Source organism: Lynx canadensis, chromosome A2 (genome assembly GCF_007474595.2).
Source record: "Lynx canadensis isolate LIC74 chromosome A2, mLynCan4.pri.v2, whole genome shotgun sequence".
NCBI classification, from domain to species: Eukaryota; Metazoa; Chordata; class Mammalia; order Carnivora; family Felidae; genus Lynx; species Lynx canadensis.
In genome coordinates, this window is record NC_044304.2 from 34,539,812 (window position 1) to 34,554,470 (window position 14,659).

A 14,659-nucleotide genomic window follows, 5' to 3' on the forward strand; every position below is an offset into this window, starting at 1 on the left:
CTCCCTAGTCCTTTACCTTCGTCAGTTTCTTAGTTGAGTATATTTATTCATCAGTTCTTGGCTCAAAAGCTTTTCCTTGCACCGCAGGGTAAGTAAAGTTTCTTTATAATATATTCATGTTACTTTATATCGGAGCACTTTTTACTGATATGTCTTCTGCTTATCATTACACACGAATTTTTGTGATATTGTGAAGTCTGTCATCTACACTAGACTGCAGAGTCCAGGAGGTTAGAGGACAGAACTCTTGGTGCTCCAGTGTGCCCTAATGCAGTGGACAATGCCAAATACTGTGACTTGCACTAGTTTTTATGGAATAAAGAAAGGAGTTGTAGAAGATGCACCTGTCCTCACCTTCCGTGGGTGGTGACGGTTAACAACTAACATCTGTATCCTTCTCCAGAGGAACGGCCTTGAGTGACAGGAGTTGTTTCATTCAGAGATACCTTAGAGATTACCCAAACCAGCCCCAAGGGAAACCAAAAACCAGTGACTGACCAACGCAGGTACTGAATAGTCTGGCCTGCTCCCTTCTGGGTGAGACAACCTCTGTGGTGCAATTTATGCTCTAGAGCTCCTATGAGACCATGCTAAGCTAGGCTTCCCTTGACATCACATCTTTGTCTAGTCCCTTCCTTTACACTATGCCATTCCTCTCAGTGCCCTTATCCTTCTCTGGAGAACCTGACCTCAATAAATCACTTGCAAAAGAATCTTTGTGTCAGGTTCTGTTTCCAATCAAACCCAACCAAAGACAGGAGTTCAAACTGAACATTTCTTGCCCATCCAAGAAGGAAAGCAAAGTTAGAACCCTGAAATATTATCCACTGGGATAAATCTTTGTACAGAGGCAAGTTAAGAGCTCACTTTTCTCAAAGGGTCCAGAAATTCACAGATGTCTAATTAATGTCAGGGTTCATTAGAGCCTCCGTGGTCATTAACACTAACTCCTTCAAATATAAGATTTTCTGGGGCGCCTGGGTGGCTCAGTTGGTTAAGCATCCGACTTCAGCTCACATCATGATCTCACACTTTGTGGCTTCGAGTCCCACGTCGGGCTCTGTGCTGACAGCTCACAGCCTGGAGCCTGCTTCGTATTCTGTGTCTCCTCTCTCTGCCTCTTCCCTGCTCATACTCTCTCTCTCTCTCTCTCTCTCTCTCTCTCTCTCTCTCTCTCAAAAATGAATAAACATTAAAAAAATTCAAATATAAGATTTTATTGAGTAAATAAATGTATTAGCATATATAATGCTTTATTCCTTCCTGGAAATGTATATTCCCTTTACTGTATCACTATATAATAACACATTTCTCAACAGAACTATCCAGGTAGAGAGCATGCTCTATATTTAACAAACAGGAGTTTTGTCTCACTTCTATAGGTGGTTTGCTACTTTCAGAAGATAATTAAAGAGGTGATGGTGGCTACAAAAATGCTCATAATGTAATGTTAGAAGAAAAATGACACAAAGCTACACATAGTAAAATCCTAAACAGTAAAACAAATCTGTCTATCTCCCTAGGCATTGAAAAATTAATGAAAGGAAGCATACCAAGGTGTAAAACATTAGCAGGAGAGTTACAAAAGATTTTAATTTTTTTACACTTTTTTTTTTATTCTCAAATAATTTTTAACACAAAGCATGACTGAAATTTATTTTAATGGTTTAAAAAAACCCAAATGGGGCGCCTGGGTGGCTCCGACTTCGGCTCAGGTCATGATCTCACAGCTCGTGAGTTCGAGCCCCGCATCAGGCTCTGGGCTGACAGCTCGGAGCCTGGAGTCTGCTTCGGATTCTGTGGCTCCCTCTCTCTTTGCCCCTAACCCACTTGCATTCTGCCTCTGTCTCTCTCAAAAATAAATAAACATTAAAAAAAATTAGTAAAAAAACCCAAATGATAACTCAGAAAAAAATCATAGAGAACAATGACACTTTTTCTTCCCCTAAATGAACTCAGTTCAAATGTCTAAGAAGGGGGTCTTCTACTTGTAAAGAAAATGGAGATGTGCCTTCCTCTTTTTCACCCAATAAGAAATATAAATCTTGCACATTATGTATTAGACAAACATAAGATGAGCCTTACAGGTGATGAAAAGGAGATCGCTTAGAGATCTCAGGAAACAAAGAACAAAAAGGTTCTCAGGAAGCAAAGAACATAAAAGTGACTTTCCTGGAGGTTTTTTGCCCCCCATATTCTAAACTTGGAGCTGGCGAAGTTGGTAACCTGGAAATGCCAATGGGTACAGGCGAGAAAAGTCCCAACAGAAGCAGTTCTCCCTAGACAAAGGACAAGAAAAAGAGCAGCCTACCAAGACAGAAAACAGTCAAGAATGCCACTTCCTGACTTCAGCCAAACACCACACAAATAACCTGTAACCCACTCCCAGCCAAGGTAGCAAAGGCTGAGCACGGAGCCTACAATGAACTCCACCTTCACCAGGCTGTAAGGAAGTGTCTCACCCTGCTGTGTCCAGGCCCAAGTGACGTGCTATTTTAACTGCAGCTAACACACAAAGGCTCAGAGGTAAGCAGAGAAACGTTTAAGACATTCAAGTGTTCAATACTTTTGCATATATAGAACGTGGTGTTTTGTGTACTCATCAGGTGTAAGAGATGTTTAGATTAACAGGTCAGCATCACGTTTCCAATCTAAGATGTGTGAGTGAACACTTGAAAAACACACAAGATTTTACACTGAAATCTTACTAAGTATACAAACAATATGAGCACATTTAAGATAATTTAAGAATGACTATTTTTAACTTTATTAGATTAAGGGAATTGCTTTAAGTAGTTCGGATGGCCTGTTGTAAAATTGGGAACACTCAAAAATGAAATAGAATATATTAAATTTGCACAGTTTGCATGTTTAAAAGAATCTAAGTTTAAAAACAGACTGAAGCACGAACCAAGGGCCCATTAAAAGGGGACTGGATAGATAAAATTGGATAGATTTAGAAATAGAACAAGAAGATCGATAACTTTAGTTAGTAGGCTTTAAAATTTATAACTCAGTTATTAACTTTCATACCAATTTAAATCTTTAAAAAATCTTTTCAGTACATAAAATCTGCCCCTAAGATGTAAAAACCCCTCACACCGACATAAACATTACAAGAACACATGGTATGATTATCATCTCTGGGAAATTCTTGTCAGGTTTCTCTAGGGTTTCATTTTCCATCATGGCTAAAAATCCTGTCAAGTTCCAGTGAGTGGTTCTAAGGACATCTGGATTACCACTCCTTCAGTAGAGGGTCCGTCCTTATCTAATCTGTTTTCTCCCAGCAGCTGCCATCTTGCCAGTGAGGAACAGATGTTAGACAAACATTTGTTTGAATTAAACTTAATTAGCCACATTTTTCAAGCTCTACTTTAAAATGGCGTCTGCTGGGAGAGTGATCCTGAAGAGGTCTGGTGTTCATGGCACACTTTCAAGTACTAGGATTTTAGACACAAGATTAACATACTCAGAAGAACCTGAAACCCACCAGCCATATTTACGACATGAGCACCAGTGGTGATGACGTCGAGTAGTACTGGGTCCTGTCCAGGACTCTGTGGCAGTTTGGCAAGAAGGGCTGACAACCTAGAACGTGCTTTTTCGTAAACGGAGGAGGCAAAGCTATGCCACGTTCCCTTTATCCAGTTATGTTTCTGAGGTTCTGGCTGGTCCCTATACTACGCTTCTTCCTAAACAGCAAGTTTTATCCCCAACTAAATGCCTCAACATAGATCCATATACTGTTTTGACACTCATCGCTGGGACACTCTGTGGCACGATTTCAAATATTAGAATTTTAGATACCACACTTCAAACATGCAAGGGACTTCAAACAACATGAAACCATTAATACATCACAACTCATATTATAGCAAAAAATAATTTAAAATATTGCAAAAATGGGGGGCATATCCATGAAATCTGGGCTTGTTGAGAATCAGTAATTATTCCAATCCCAGGCCTAAGACTAAAATTAGCATTTATTCTGAGAACTACAATGAAAAGTGAATGAAGAGATTTTTAAATGTTATTTAAATAGGCCATTTTAGAAACCAACACTTACTCAAGGTCTGTACTGACCATATTTTCCTTTCTTTCAAAATTTAATACATATTCTCCCCGATGAGAATGTTATTTAAAAGAACAGTATAACTTACACAAGTTTGCACTCTTATAGATGATTTCCACTGCAAATTAATCCAAGATCCCTAACAAGAGACTGAGCAAATTAATTTATATCCTTTTGAGTTGAATACTTTCATCTACTAAGCAAACTCTTCTCCAGTTCCACATTATATAGTAATTTTCTATGGTAACTTCATGTTTATTATACCAGTAACCCACACTTACGATAGTAAATTCATAAATACAATGAAACCGGCATTTCTCAATCTCAGCATTACTGACTTCGGGCTGAATACTCTTTTTGTTGTGGAGGGCTGTATGTATGTGAGGAGGCTTTGCAGCATCCTCAGTGTTATTAGAAGTGACTGGCATTCTTCTAGTTGCAACAGACAAAAATGTCTTCAGATATTGCCAGATGTTCCGGGGAGATCAAAACTGCCCCCGGCTGAGAACCATTAAGTTAAATGAAAAGAAAACAAGGCACCTATTTTTCTAGCAAACTTAGTTTATACCTTTACGATCAATTTTCTATTTCTACATATACAAACACAAGGATAATGGATAAGTTTTTAAAAATGATCATATATATTGTTTTGTTACTGCCCCTCTGCAGCATTATAATATGTATGCTGTTTCACAAATAAGCCTTCTTCATCATTCTGAATAGCTACATAGCATTCCATTGCTTAGATAGAATACAGTTTATTTGTTCAATTCACTACTTTCCGATACTGAAGTTATTCCCAGTCTTTCTCTCTCACAGACAATAATATGATAAAAGTGCTCATTTTGTTGGTTAAGATATTCTTGGGTAACACTTTCTTTTCCTAAGAATTTTAAAGAATTTTGCGTTTCATTGTCTACTGATATTAAAAGACGCTGGAGAGAAACAGAAGTCCAGAATGCTTTCTTTTTTGCTTTCTTGGTTGCATGTGCCCTCAGGAAACCTGAAGGATTCTCGTTTTTATCTTGAAGTTGAGAATTTTTTTCTTTTTTAAAAATTATTTCTATTTTTAAATTTACATCCAAGTTAGTTAGCATATAGTGCAATAATGACTTCAGGAGAAGAATCCAGTGACTCATCCCCTACATATAACACCCAGTGCTCATCCCAACAAGTGTCTTCCTCAATGCCCCTGGCCCATTTAGTCTATCCCCCCACCACCGACAACCCCTTCAGCGACTCTGTTTGTTTTCTATATTTAAGAGTCTCTTATGTTTCCCCCCTCCCTGTTTTTATATTATTTTTGCTTCTCTTCCCTTATGTTCATCTGTTTTGTATCTTAAATTACACATATGAGTGAAGTCATAGGATATTTGTCTTTCTCTGACTAATTTTGCTTAGCATAATACCCTCTAGTTCCACCCACACAGTTGCAAATAGCAAAACTTCATTCTTTTTGACTGCCCAGTAATACTCCATTGTGTGTGTATGTGTATATATATATATATATATATATATATATATATATATATATATATATCACATCTTTATCCATTCATCTGTTGATGGGCACTTGGGCTTCTTCCATACTTTGGCTGTTGATAGTGTGGCTATAAACATTGGGGTGCATGGGCCTCTTTGAAACAGCACACCTGTATTCTTCGGATAAATACCTAGTAGTGCAATTGCTGGTTCATAGGGTAGTTCTATTTTTAATTTTTTGAGGAACCTCCATGCTGTTTTCCAGAGTGGCTGCACCAGGTTGCATTCCCACCAGCAGTACAAAAGGGTTCCTGTTTCTCTGCATCCTCACCAACATATGCTGTTGCCTGAGTGTTAGTCATTCCAACTGGTGTGACGTGGTATTTCATTGTGGTTTGTACTTCCCTGATGATGAGTGACGTTGAGCATTTTTTCATGTATCTATTAGCCATCTGTCTTTTGAAAAGTGTCTCTTCATATCTTTTGCCCATTTCTTCACTGGCTTATTTGATTTTTGGGTGTTGAGTTTGATAAGTTCTTACAGATTTTGGATACTAACCCTTTCTCTGATATGTCATTTGCAAATATCTTCTCCCATTCTGCTGATTGCCTTTTAGTTTTGTTGATTGTTTCCTTTGCTGTGCAGAAACTTTTTATCCTGATGAGGTCCCAACAGTTCATTTTTGCTTTTGTTTCCCTTGCCTCTGGAGACGTGTTGAGTAGGAAGTTGTTGCGGCCAAGGTCACAGAGGTTTTTGCCTGCTTTCTCCTCTAGGATTTTGATGGCTTCCTGTCTCACATTTAGGTCTTTTATCCATTTTGGGTCTATTTTTGTGTATGGTGTAAGAAAGTGGTCCAGGTTCATTTTTCTGCCATGTTGCTGTCCAGTTTTCCCAGCACCACTTGCTGAAGAGCCTGTCTTTACTCCATTGGATGTTCTTTCCTGCTTTGTCAGAGATTAGTTGGCCATACATTTGTGAGGTCCATTTCTACATTCTCTATTCTGTTCCATTGATCTAAGTGTCTGTTTTTGTGCCAGTACCATACTGTCTTGATGATTACAGCTTTGTAATATAACTTGAAGTCCAGGATTGTGATGCCTCCAGCTTTGGTTTTCTTCTTCAGGATTGCTTTGGCTATTCGGGGTCTTTCCTGGTTCCACACAAATTTTAGGATTGTTTGTTCTAGCTCTGTGAACAATGTTAGTGTTATTTTGATAGGGATTGTATTAAATATGTAGATTGCTTTGGGTAGTATCAACATTTTAACAATATTTGTTCTTCCAATCGATGAGTATGGAATATTTTTCCATTTTTTTTTTGTGTCTTCTTCAATCTCTTTCATAAGCTTTCTATGGTTTTCAGTGTATAGATTTTTCACCTCTTTGGCTAGGTTTATTCCTAGGCATTTTATGGGTTTTGGTACAACCGTAAATGGGATGGATTCCCTGATTTCTCTTTCTGTTGCTTCATTATTAGTGTATAAAAATGCAACTGATTTCTGTGCATTGATTTTATATCCTAAGACTTTGCTGAATTCCTGGATCAGTTCTAGAAGTTTTTTTGGTGGAAATCTTTTGAGTTTTCTACAAAGAGTATCATGTTGTCTGAGAAGAATGAAAGTTTGACTACCCCCTTGCCAATCTGGATGCCTTTTATTCTTTTGTGTTGCCTGATTTCTGAGACTAGGACTTCCAATACTATGTTGAAAACCAGCGGCGAGAGTGGACATCGCTGTTGTGTTCCTGACCTTAGGGGGAAAGCTCTCAGTTTTTCCCCATTGAGGATATTAGCGGTGGGTCTCTTGTATATGGCTTTTATGATCGTGAGGTATGATCCTTCTATCCCTACCTTATTGAGGGTTTTTAATCAAGAAAGTGTGCTGTATTTTGTCGAATGTTTTCTCTGCATCTATTGGGAGGATCATGTGGTTTTTGTCCTTTCTTTTATTAAAATGATGTATCACATTGATTGATTCGCAGATATTGAACCAGCTGTGCATCCCAGGTATAAATCCCACTTGATCATGGTGAACAATTCTTTTCATGTGTTGTTGAATCTGGTTGGCTTGTTATCTTGTTAATAATTTTTGCATCCATGTTCATAAGGGAATTTGGTCTGTAGTTCGTCTTTTTAGTGGGGTCTTTGGTTTTGGAATCAAGGTAATGCTAGCTTCATAGAATGACTTTGGAAGTTTTCCTTCCATTTCTGTTTTTTGGAACAGCTTCAAAAGAATAGGCGTTAACTCCTCTTAAAGACATGGTAAAATTCCCCTGGAAAACCATGGTTTTGGGGAGGTTTTTATTTCCTAATTCAATTCCTTTACTGGTTATGGTCTGTTCAAATTATCTATCTTCCTGTTTCAGTTTTGGTAGTTTTTATGTTTCTAGGAATCTGTCCATTTCTTCCAGATTTCCCAATTTATTGGCATATAAATTGCTTATAATATTCTTTTATTATTGTTCGTATTGTTGTTTGTGTTTCTGCAGGGTTGGTTGTGATCTCTCCTCTTTCATTCTTGATTTTATTTACTTAAGTCCTTTGTGTCCCACTTCTACACTGTCTACCACCAAGCCATCAGCCTGCCAACCGGCACCTCCCTCCCAAATTTTATCTCAGATGGGGTTGTGTTGCCAATCCCCTCACTTGAGGGCTCTGCAGCTTGAACTCACTCCGACCCTCTGGGGGAAGGTCTCGCCAAGCAATGGCCAGGTGCCAGCCTGCTGCTGGTAATGTTACACGACCAGGTCTCTGGAGAGGCCCAGAGACCGCAGTCAGGTGCCAGCCCACCCCAGAAAAATTTCGTGCTATCGTGTAGCAGCAGTGGTTCAGGGATCATAGTAAATCACAATACCCATCTGGCAGCAGGCTTTTCCATAAACCTACCTTCTTTGTTCTAACACCAGCAAACATGGCTGTAACCTGGGGTCCGCTGGGACCTTTGCCTTTGGGAAGGCTGCATGGCCTCTACCAAATGTCCTCCCGGCAGGGGAACCTCCTCTCCCCGTGTGACCCAAAGACCCCTTGGACCTCTCTGTCTGCTCCTGGGAATTCGTTCTTTCCACCACAGCACTGCCGGCTATCGAACTGTGGAGTTTCTTACTCTGTGCCCCTGCTTATAGAGTCCTAATGGCAACAAAACCTTCTCCTTTCTCCCCTTCTAGTTCAGTTTCTGCGGGTGTTTCCACTCTTTCTCTCCAGATGCTTTTGGAGGGAAGTGCTTTTCTCATACTCTCCCCCATCTCCATCCTCTCTCTCCACAAACAAAAAGCTCCCCACTCTCCACAGCTTCTCTCTCCCCCAGTTCACATCTCCAAGCCTTGTACCTGCTGAGTTCTGTGGCTGAAGATATGCAGATTGTTGTTAGTCCTCAGATCAAATTTTCTAGGTGTGCAAAATGGTTTGGTGCTCATCTAGCTGCATTTCAGGAACGAAAGAAGCAGAGAATTTCTAGGCTGTGCCACCATATTGGCCCCTCTGCCACCGAGAATTTCTATCTTTAAATATTTAGGCACAATTCCACATTCTTTTCAATAAAATTTTCCACTACATCTTTAAATAACTCATTTTCATTCAGGTGATGGTTTCTCTACCTCAAAGGCACATGTTATCCTTATGTTGGATTATCCCTATGATTTCCTCCTAATTGCTTTTATTTCCTCATTCTGCTCCCCACCCCCCCGCATTCATTGTGAATCACACTTCATTTTATCCCGCTCTCTCAGTTTGCTTGTTTGTTTTCAAATTGGAAATTCCTTTAATTTTTTTTTCATTTTAATTACACCAAAAACCCACACTTACTATCATAAATTACCAAATGCAGTTAAATCAGGTTTCTCAACCTTGACACTACTGATATTTGGTGCTGGGAAATTCTTCACTGCAGGGATAAGGATCTCCCGTGCATTACAAGATATTTAAAATTTACGGACCCATGTGACTTATTAGTTTTTGAATATTGTTCTGGTCCTCATTTGGTTTTCTCAGCTTTCTTTTATTCCTCTGTTTGGAAGTTAGTCGGAGCAGGTTTTTGTTTATTAACTGAATTAATATTCTTAAGTTCTTCTATACCATGAAGGTCTTCCAGGGAATTTTTTTTCCTACTTTTTGAATAGTTGCTTTTCCAAAAAAGATCATTTGTATGCTATGTGAGGTGCTCCTCTCTCTCTCCTTTACTACGTGGTAAAGACACCATGCTCTTTCATTTTTTCTTGTTCATGATTGACACCAATCATTCCATGTTTCTACGCTTTGTTCTGAAGTTGTACGTGCAAATTCTCTTCGGTTCTCTGCCCACCTAATCAGAGAGCAGTTTTCCACCACTCTGGGGGCTGGGAAGTGACATTCCAACTCGTTTGCTAAGTCTGTGTGCCAGCAGTGGGAATGCTGGTGGGGAGGTGCACAGAAACTCAGTCTATCTGCCGTCTCAGTTAGAAGAACTAAACCACGCTCTCTCCTCTGTGGCTGTGTTACACATCCCAGAACAGGGCTACCTGGAGCTAGTTGGGAGTGTATGCTGTCCCCATTCACAATGGTGGTGAGGAGAGAAACCCTCTGGTCTGAGATCATTTCTGCTTTTGGAATGGAGCTTCCCACTTTTGCTTCAGTCAGACAGCTCAGCCCAGATGTTGTCTCTTTCTGTGTCACTGGGAGCCATTCAACAGCCATTTCCAAATCCTGAAGACGTGCAACTATGAACATTTTTAGTCTGTTAATCTGCACCAAAAAACTGCCCTCCAGCAAGGTTTTCCTGATTACACAGCAATTGCCAAACTAAAGAGAAATATCCATTTCCTTATATTTTTGCCAATCTTGCTTACTAAAATGCTTATTGTTAACACAACTGGGTTTTTGTAAAAATTAAAAATAAAACTATGGAAAAATATAGTTTAATGCATTTCAATGCATTCAAACATTTTAAAAATATTTTTAAAACCCACACGCAATATTCTGAGAGCTTACAAATATCAATGTGTTTACACAAAGCGTGTAACATTATAATCATATATATACATACACACACACACACATATATAATTTGACAGAGAGAGAGAGAGAGAGAGAGAGAGAGAACAGGGGAGAGGGGCAGAAGGATAAAGAGAGAGAGGATCGTAAACAGGCTCCATGATCAGCACAGAGCTCAATGCAGGGCTTGATCCCATGACCCTCGGATCATGACCTGAGCCAAAATCAAGAGTTGGACGCATAGTCAACTGAGCTACCAAGATGCCCGTAAACCGTGTAATATTCTAAACAACAGAAAGTTAAAAGAGTTCTTATTTAATAAATGTGTAAAAAGTCCCACAAAGGGCATCTTTGAAAGGCAAACTTTAAACCAAATATGTAAAACTAGGGATCATTTAAAAAAGAAAAATGAACCTCAGCATTCCATGACATAGTGTTTAAGGTGGGTAACAATGACTTTATTGTTTATACACGGAGGTTCAGGTATTTTTCAAAAAGTAACCGATTTCTCATGGAAATCTAGAAAGCAAGGTGACTACTGTTCTTTCCATGAACACATACAAAAATGAGCACCAACTGGTAGGGTCACCTGACTGTATTCATGAGATAATATAAACCAAGAGCTGGAAATAAAACCCAACCAATAATTTTATAACACGTGAAATTCTAATTCAAGGTCTTCCACCTATCCATTTATCTAAAATGTTTTGAGACAGGTCATATGCTATAAAACTCACCCTTTAAAAGTATAGTTGGGTGGATTTTAGTATATTCAAAGAGGTTTGCACCATCACCACCATCTAAATTCACCCTAAAAGCGAACCCTATACCACTTACCAGTCACTCCTCATTCTTCTCTCCCCTCCAGTCCTGGAAACTACCAATCTACATGCTGTGTCTATAGATTTATTTATTCCAGAGATTTCCTATAAATAAAATCATACAATATGTGGCCTTTGTGACAGGATTCTTTCATTTAGTAATGCTTTCAGGTTCATCCATACCATACCATTTCTGTGCTTCATCCCTTTTAATGGATGAATAATATTCCCTCACATAAATACACCCCATTTATCCATTCATCAGCTGGTAGATATCTGATTGCTTCTACTCTCCGAAAAAGTTTTCTGCAAATTTTTAAAAACTTTAATGAAGTGCAGTTTAGTCTTGTTTGTAGTGTATGCTTTTAATAATACAAGGTCTTTTAAAAATGGGCAAATAATTATAAGGATTTAGAGCACACAAATATTCAATATTAAAGGAGAATTCAAAACAAACTCCAAATAAAAATCTCCAAATCAGTGTGTCTGGGTGGCTCAGTTGGTTGAGCATCTGACTCTTGACTTTGGCTCAGGTCATGATCTCATGGTCATGAGTTCAAGCCCTGAGTCAGGCTTTGTGCTGACAGCACAAGTCTGCCTGGGATTCTCTCTCTCTCTCTCTGCCCCTCTCCAAGAGTGAGCATGGCACGCTCTCTCTCAAAATAAATAAATAAACTTAAAAAAAATCTTCAAATATTCCAGTTTGTCTCACCAGGCTTTGTCTGACCTCAGAGCAGATATCTCTGTGATTGCTACATTAATGACTTTCATTTCTTTCTCTGCTAGCTAGAAAATAAAGTTAGATAAACAAGCTCCCAGTTAAAAATCATGTCTCTATATACTGCCTCTTTACACACAAAGGAAGAACAAGGGGAAAAAAAGCATATTTTCCCATAGTTGGCATATGAAATCTAATCAACTTTGGATTTGTTAAGTTCGGCATAAGGTGCCTAAGAATCTCAACTGGCCTCTTTCAAATGTCAAAATCTGAGACAACATTTTTGGACCTAACGTACTCCAGAAGAAAGGTGATGTTGCTAGCTACATTTTCTCCAACTGCTGTGATAATGCTGTCTCCAGCCTTCACCTCCCCGCCTTTTGTCTTATAGGGTGATCATGGTTTTGTATATTGGGAAAGGCAATGGATTTATGAGAAGGCACTTGGAATTAGGACTCTGGAAAAGGGCCCTTGCCTTATGCACTGTGCAAATCCAGGAAGGTGCCATTCCCATTGTAGTCCATACTATTTGTCCAATTGCATAAGATTATCTTTGGGCTTTTAACTTGTGTTTCCCAAGGTATGGGGTACACTTAAAAGGAAACAGATTCAAGAACCCAGGTTCCTAAATGTCTTAGCCTCAAACATTCTTTCAAATTTTCTATGACTACAAGCAGCACAACTATACGGAGTTGGGGTTTAAAACCAAGAGCAGTGGCTTTGGATTCAAAAGATCAGAATTTCACTCCTGACCAGCCAAATGCCAGTTGTGTGTTCTTGGTCATGTTCTTACCTTCCCTGAGATACAAGGTTCTCATCCATAAAATAAGAATGATAGACTCACAGAATTGCTAAGGGGATTAATGAAGGCAACACAGGTAAAGTTCCTAGCAGACAGTAAGCAGTAAATCAATGTGAAGTCTTCTGACGTCAAAGTGATGCATCCCAAAACCCATCAGATTTAGACTACAGACCTATGCTGTCCAATATGGTAGCCACCAGCAACAAGCAGCCATGAATTAACTGAAATTAAGCAGACTTCAAAATTCAGTTCACAGTGGTCAAAAGTCGCCTGTGGCTAGCAGCTACATATCAGATAGAGTCAATACTTATCATTGCCCACAGTGAAGAAAGTTCTTTTGGGCAGGGATGCCACAGAAGTGATAGGATTATCAGAAGTCCAGAAGTCTAAATTTTTGCCACTAACTATGTAACATGACCAGAACAACTTTTATCTCATTATGTTAGTATCTCCTCAATGGTAAAAAGGAATAATGCCTCTGCAGCAACGTTGTGGGCGGCAGGTGCACTGAAATGACTTTTTTCTTACTTTCTTATCAACTTTCCAGGACCCCAAGATTAAATTATGTGCAACAATGTCTAACAAGGACCACTTTGAAGATGACTCAATAGCTACAGCTCTTTGTGAGCTCAATATTCATAGCCATGATTTGATATTATTCCAACACACCCGTATGTAGTCAAGAACAGCATATGTTCAATAGCACACCAAGCTACCTGCAGGCAATTTTTGTGGTGATGAAAAGACACAAATTAGCATAACTGAGTAAGTTTTCAATGGCAAATGGCCTTTCGTAGACTACTAACTTCTCCCAGATTTAAAATGGAAAGATCAGAGATCCTATTTCCTACTTAATCATTGGTTTCACTTTAATGTCTAAGTCTGCCTTTCCCCAGTTTGGAAACCATAATCTGTTGCTGTCAGTTTTGGAGAAATATTATATTTTTTAATTTATCTAGCTAAATAGACTTTATCTGTTTATTTTTTCCATAAAAGAGCAAATAATAAATATTTTATGGTCATAAAATCTCTGTCACAACTAGCTAACCTCTGTTGCTGCAGCATGACATGAACCATTGACGACAGAAGCATAAAAAAGCAGAGCTGTGTGCCAATAAAACTCTAGTTACTCAAATAGCTGCTTAGATCTTAATTTGCCAATTCCAGATCTAGAAGGATATTTAAGAACATCTACTTGAAGAACATATCCATAGAAGACTATCTTCTCACATACCCTTCCTTGTTCTTCCCAACGTTTTTTTTAACCACTATTATCTGTTTTCCATTTATTTTAATTTTTTGAACATAGGTTGCATCCTGCAAATGATCACAGGCTTTTAAATGTTTAATTTAGAAATGTCAAAACATAAATTTTTCTTCCCACTTTTATTAAGATCTTGAATAAAAAAATATATAATTCTTTAGGATGACTTCTTTCCCTTTCAGACCACAAACTGAGGGGGATTAGTTTCATAAAAGAACTAATTAAAAATGACTCACAGATCCAACCAGGCCATTTAAAGTTTCCTGGCAATGTTACTAATTTACAAATTGAATTACAACTTAAATACAAAAGCAAAATTGAGCTAATTGCCACAACGTCATTATTTCTTAGACAGACATTACTATTCAAGACAAATCAATTAAGGTCAAATATTTAGATGACTCAAGTAACATCTATAAACAAAAACTTAGTAACTTGTATGCACAGGTGAAAATGTAATTCAAAGAAATGGTAAGAAATTACTAGAACAGAATCATGAAATTCTAGAGTTGGAAGCATCCTTACGGAATAATT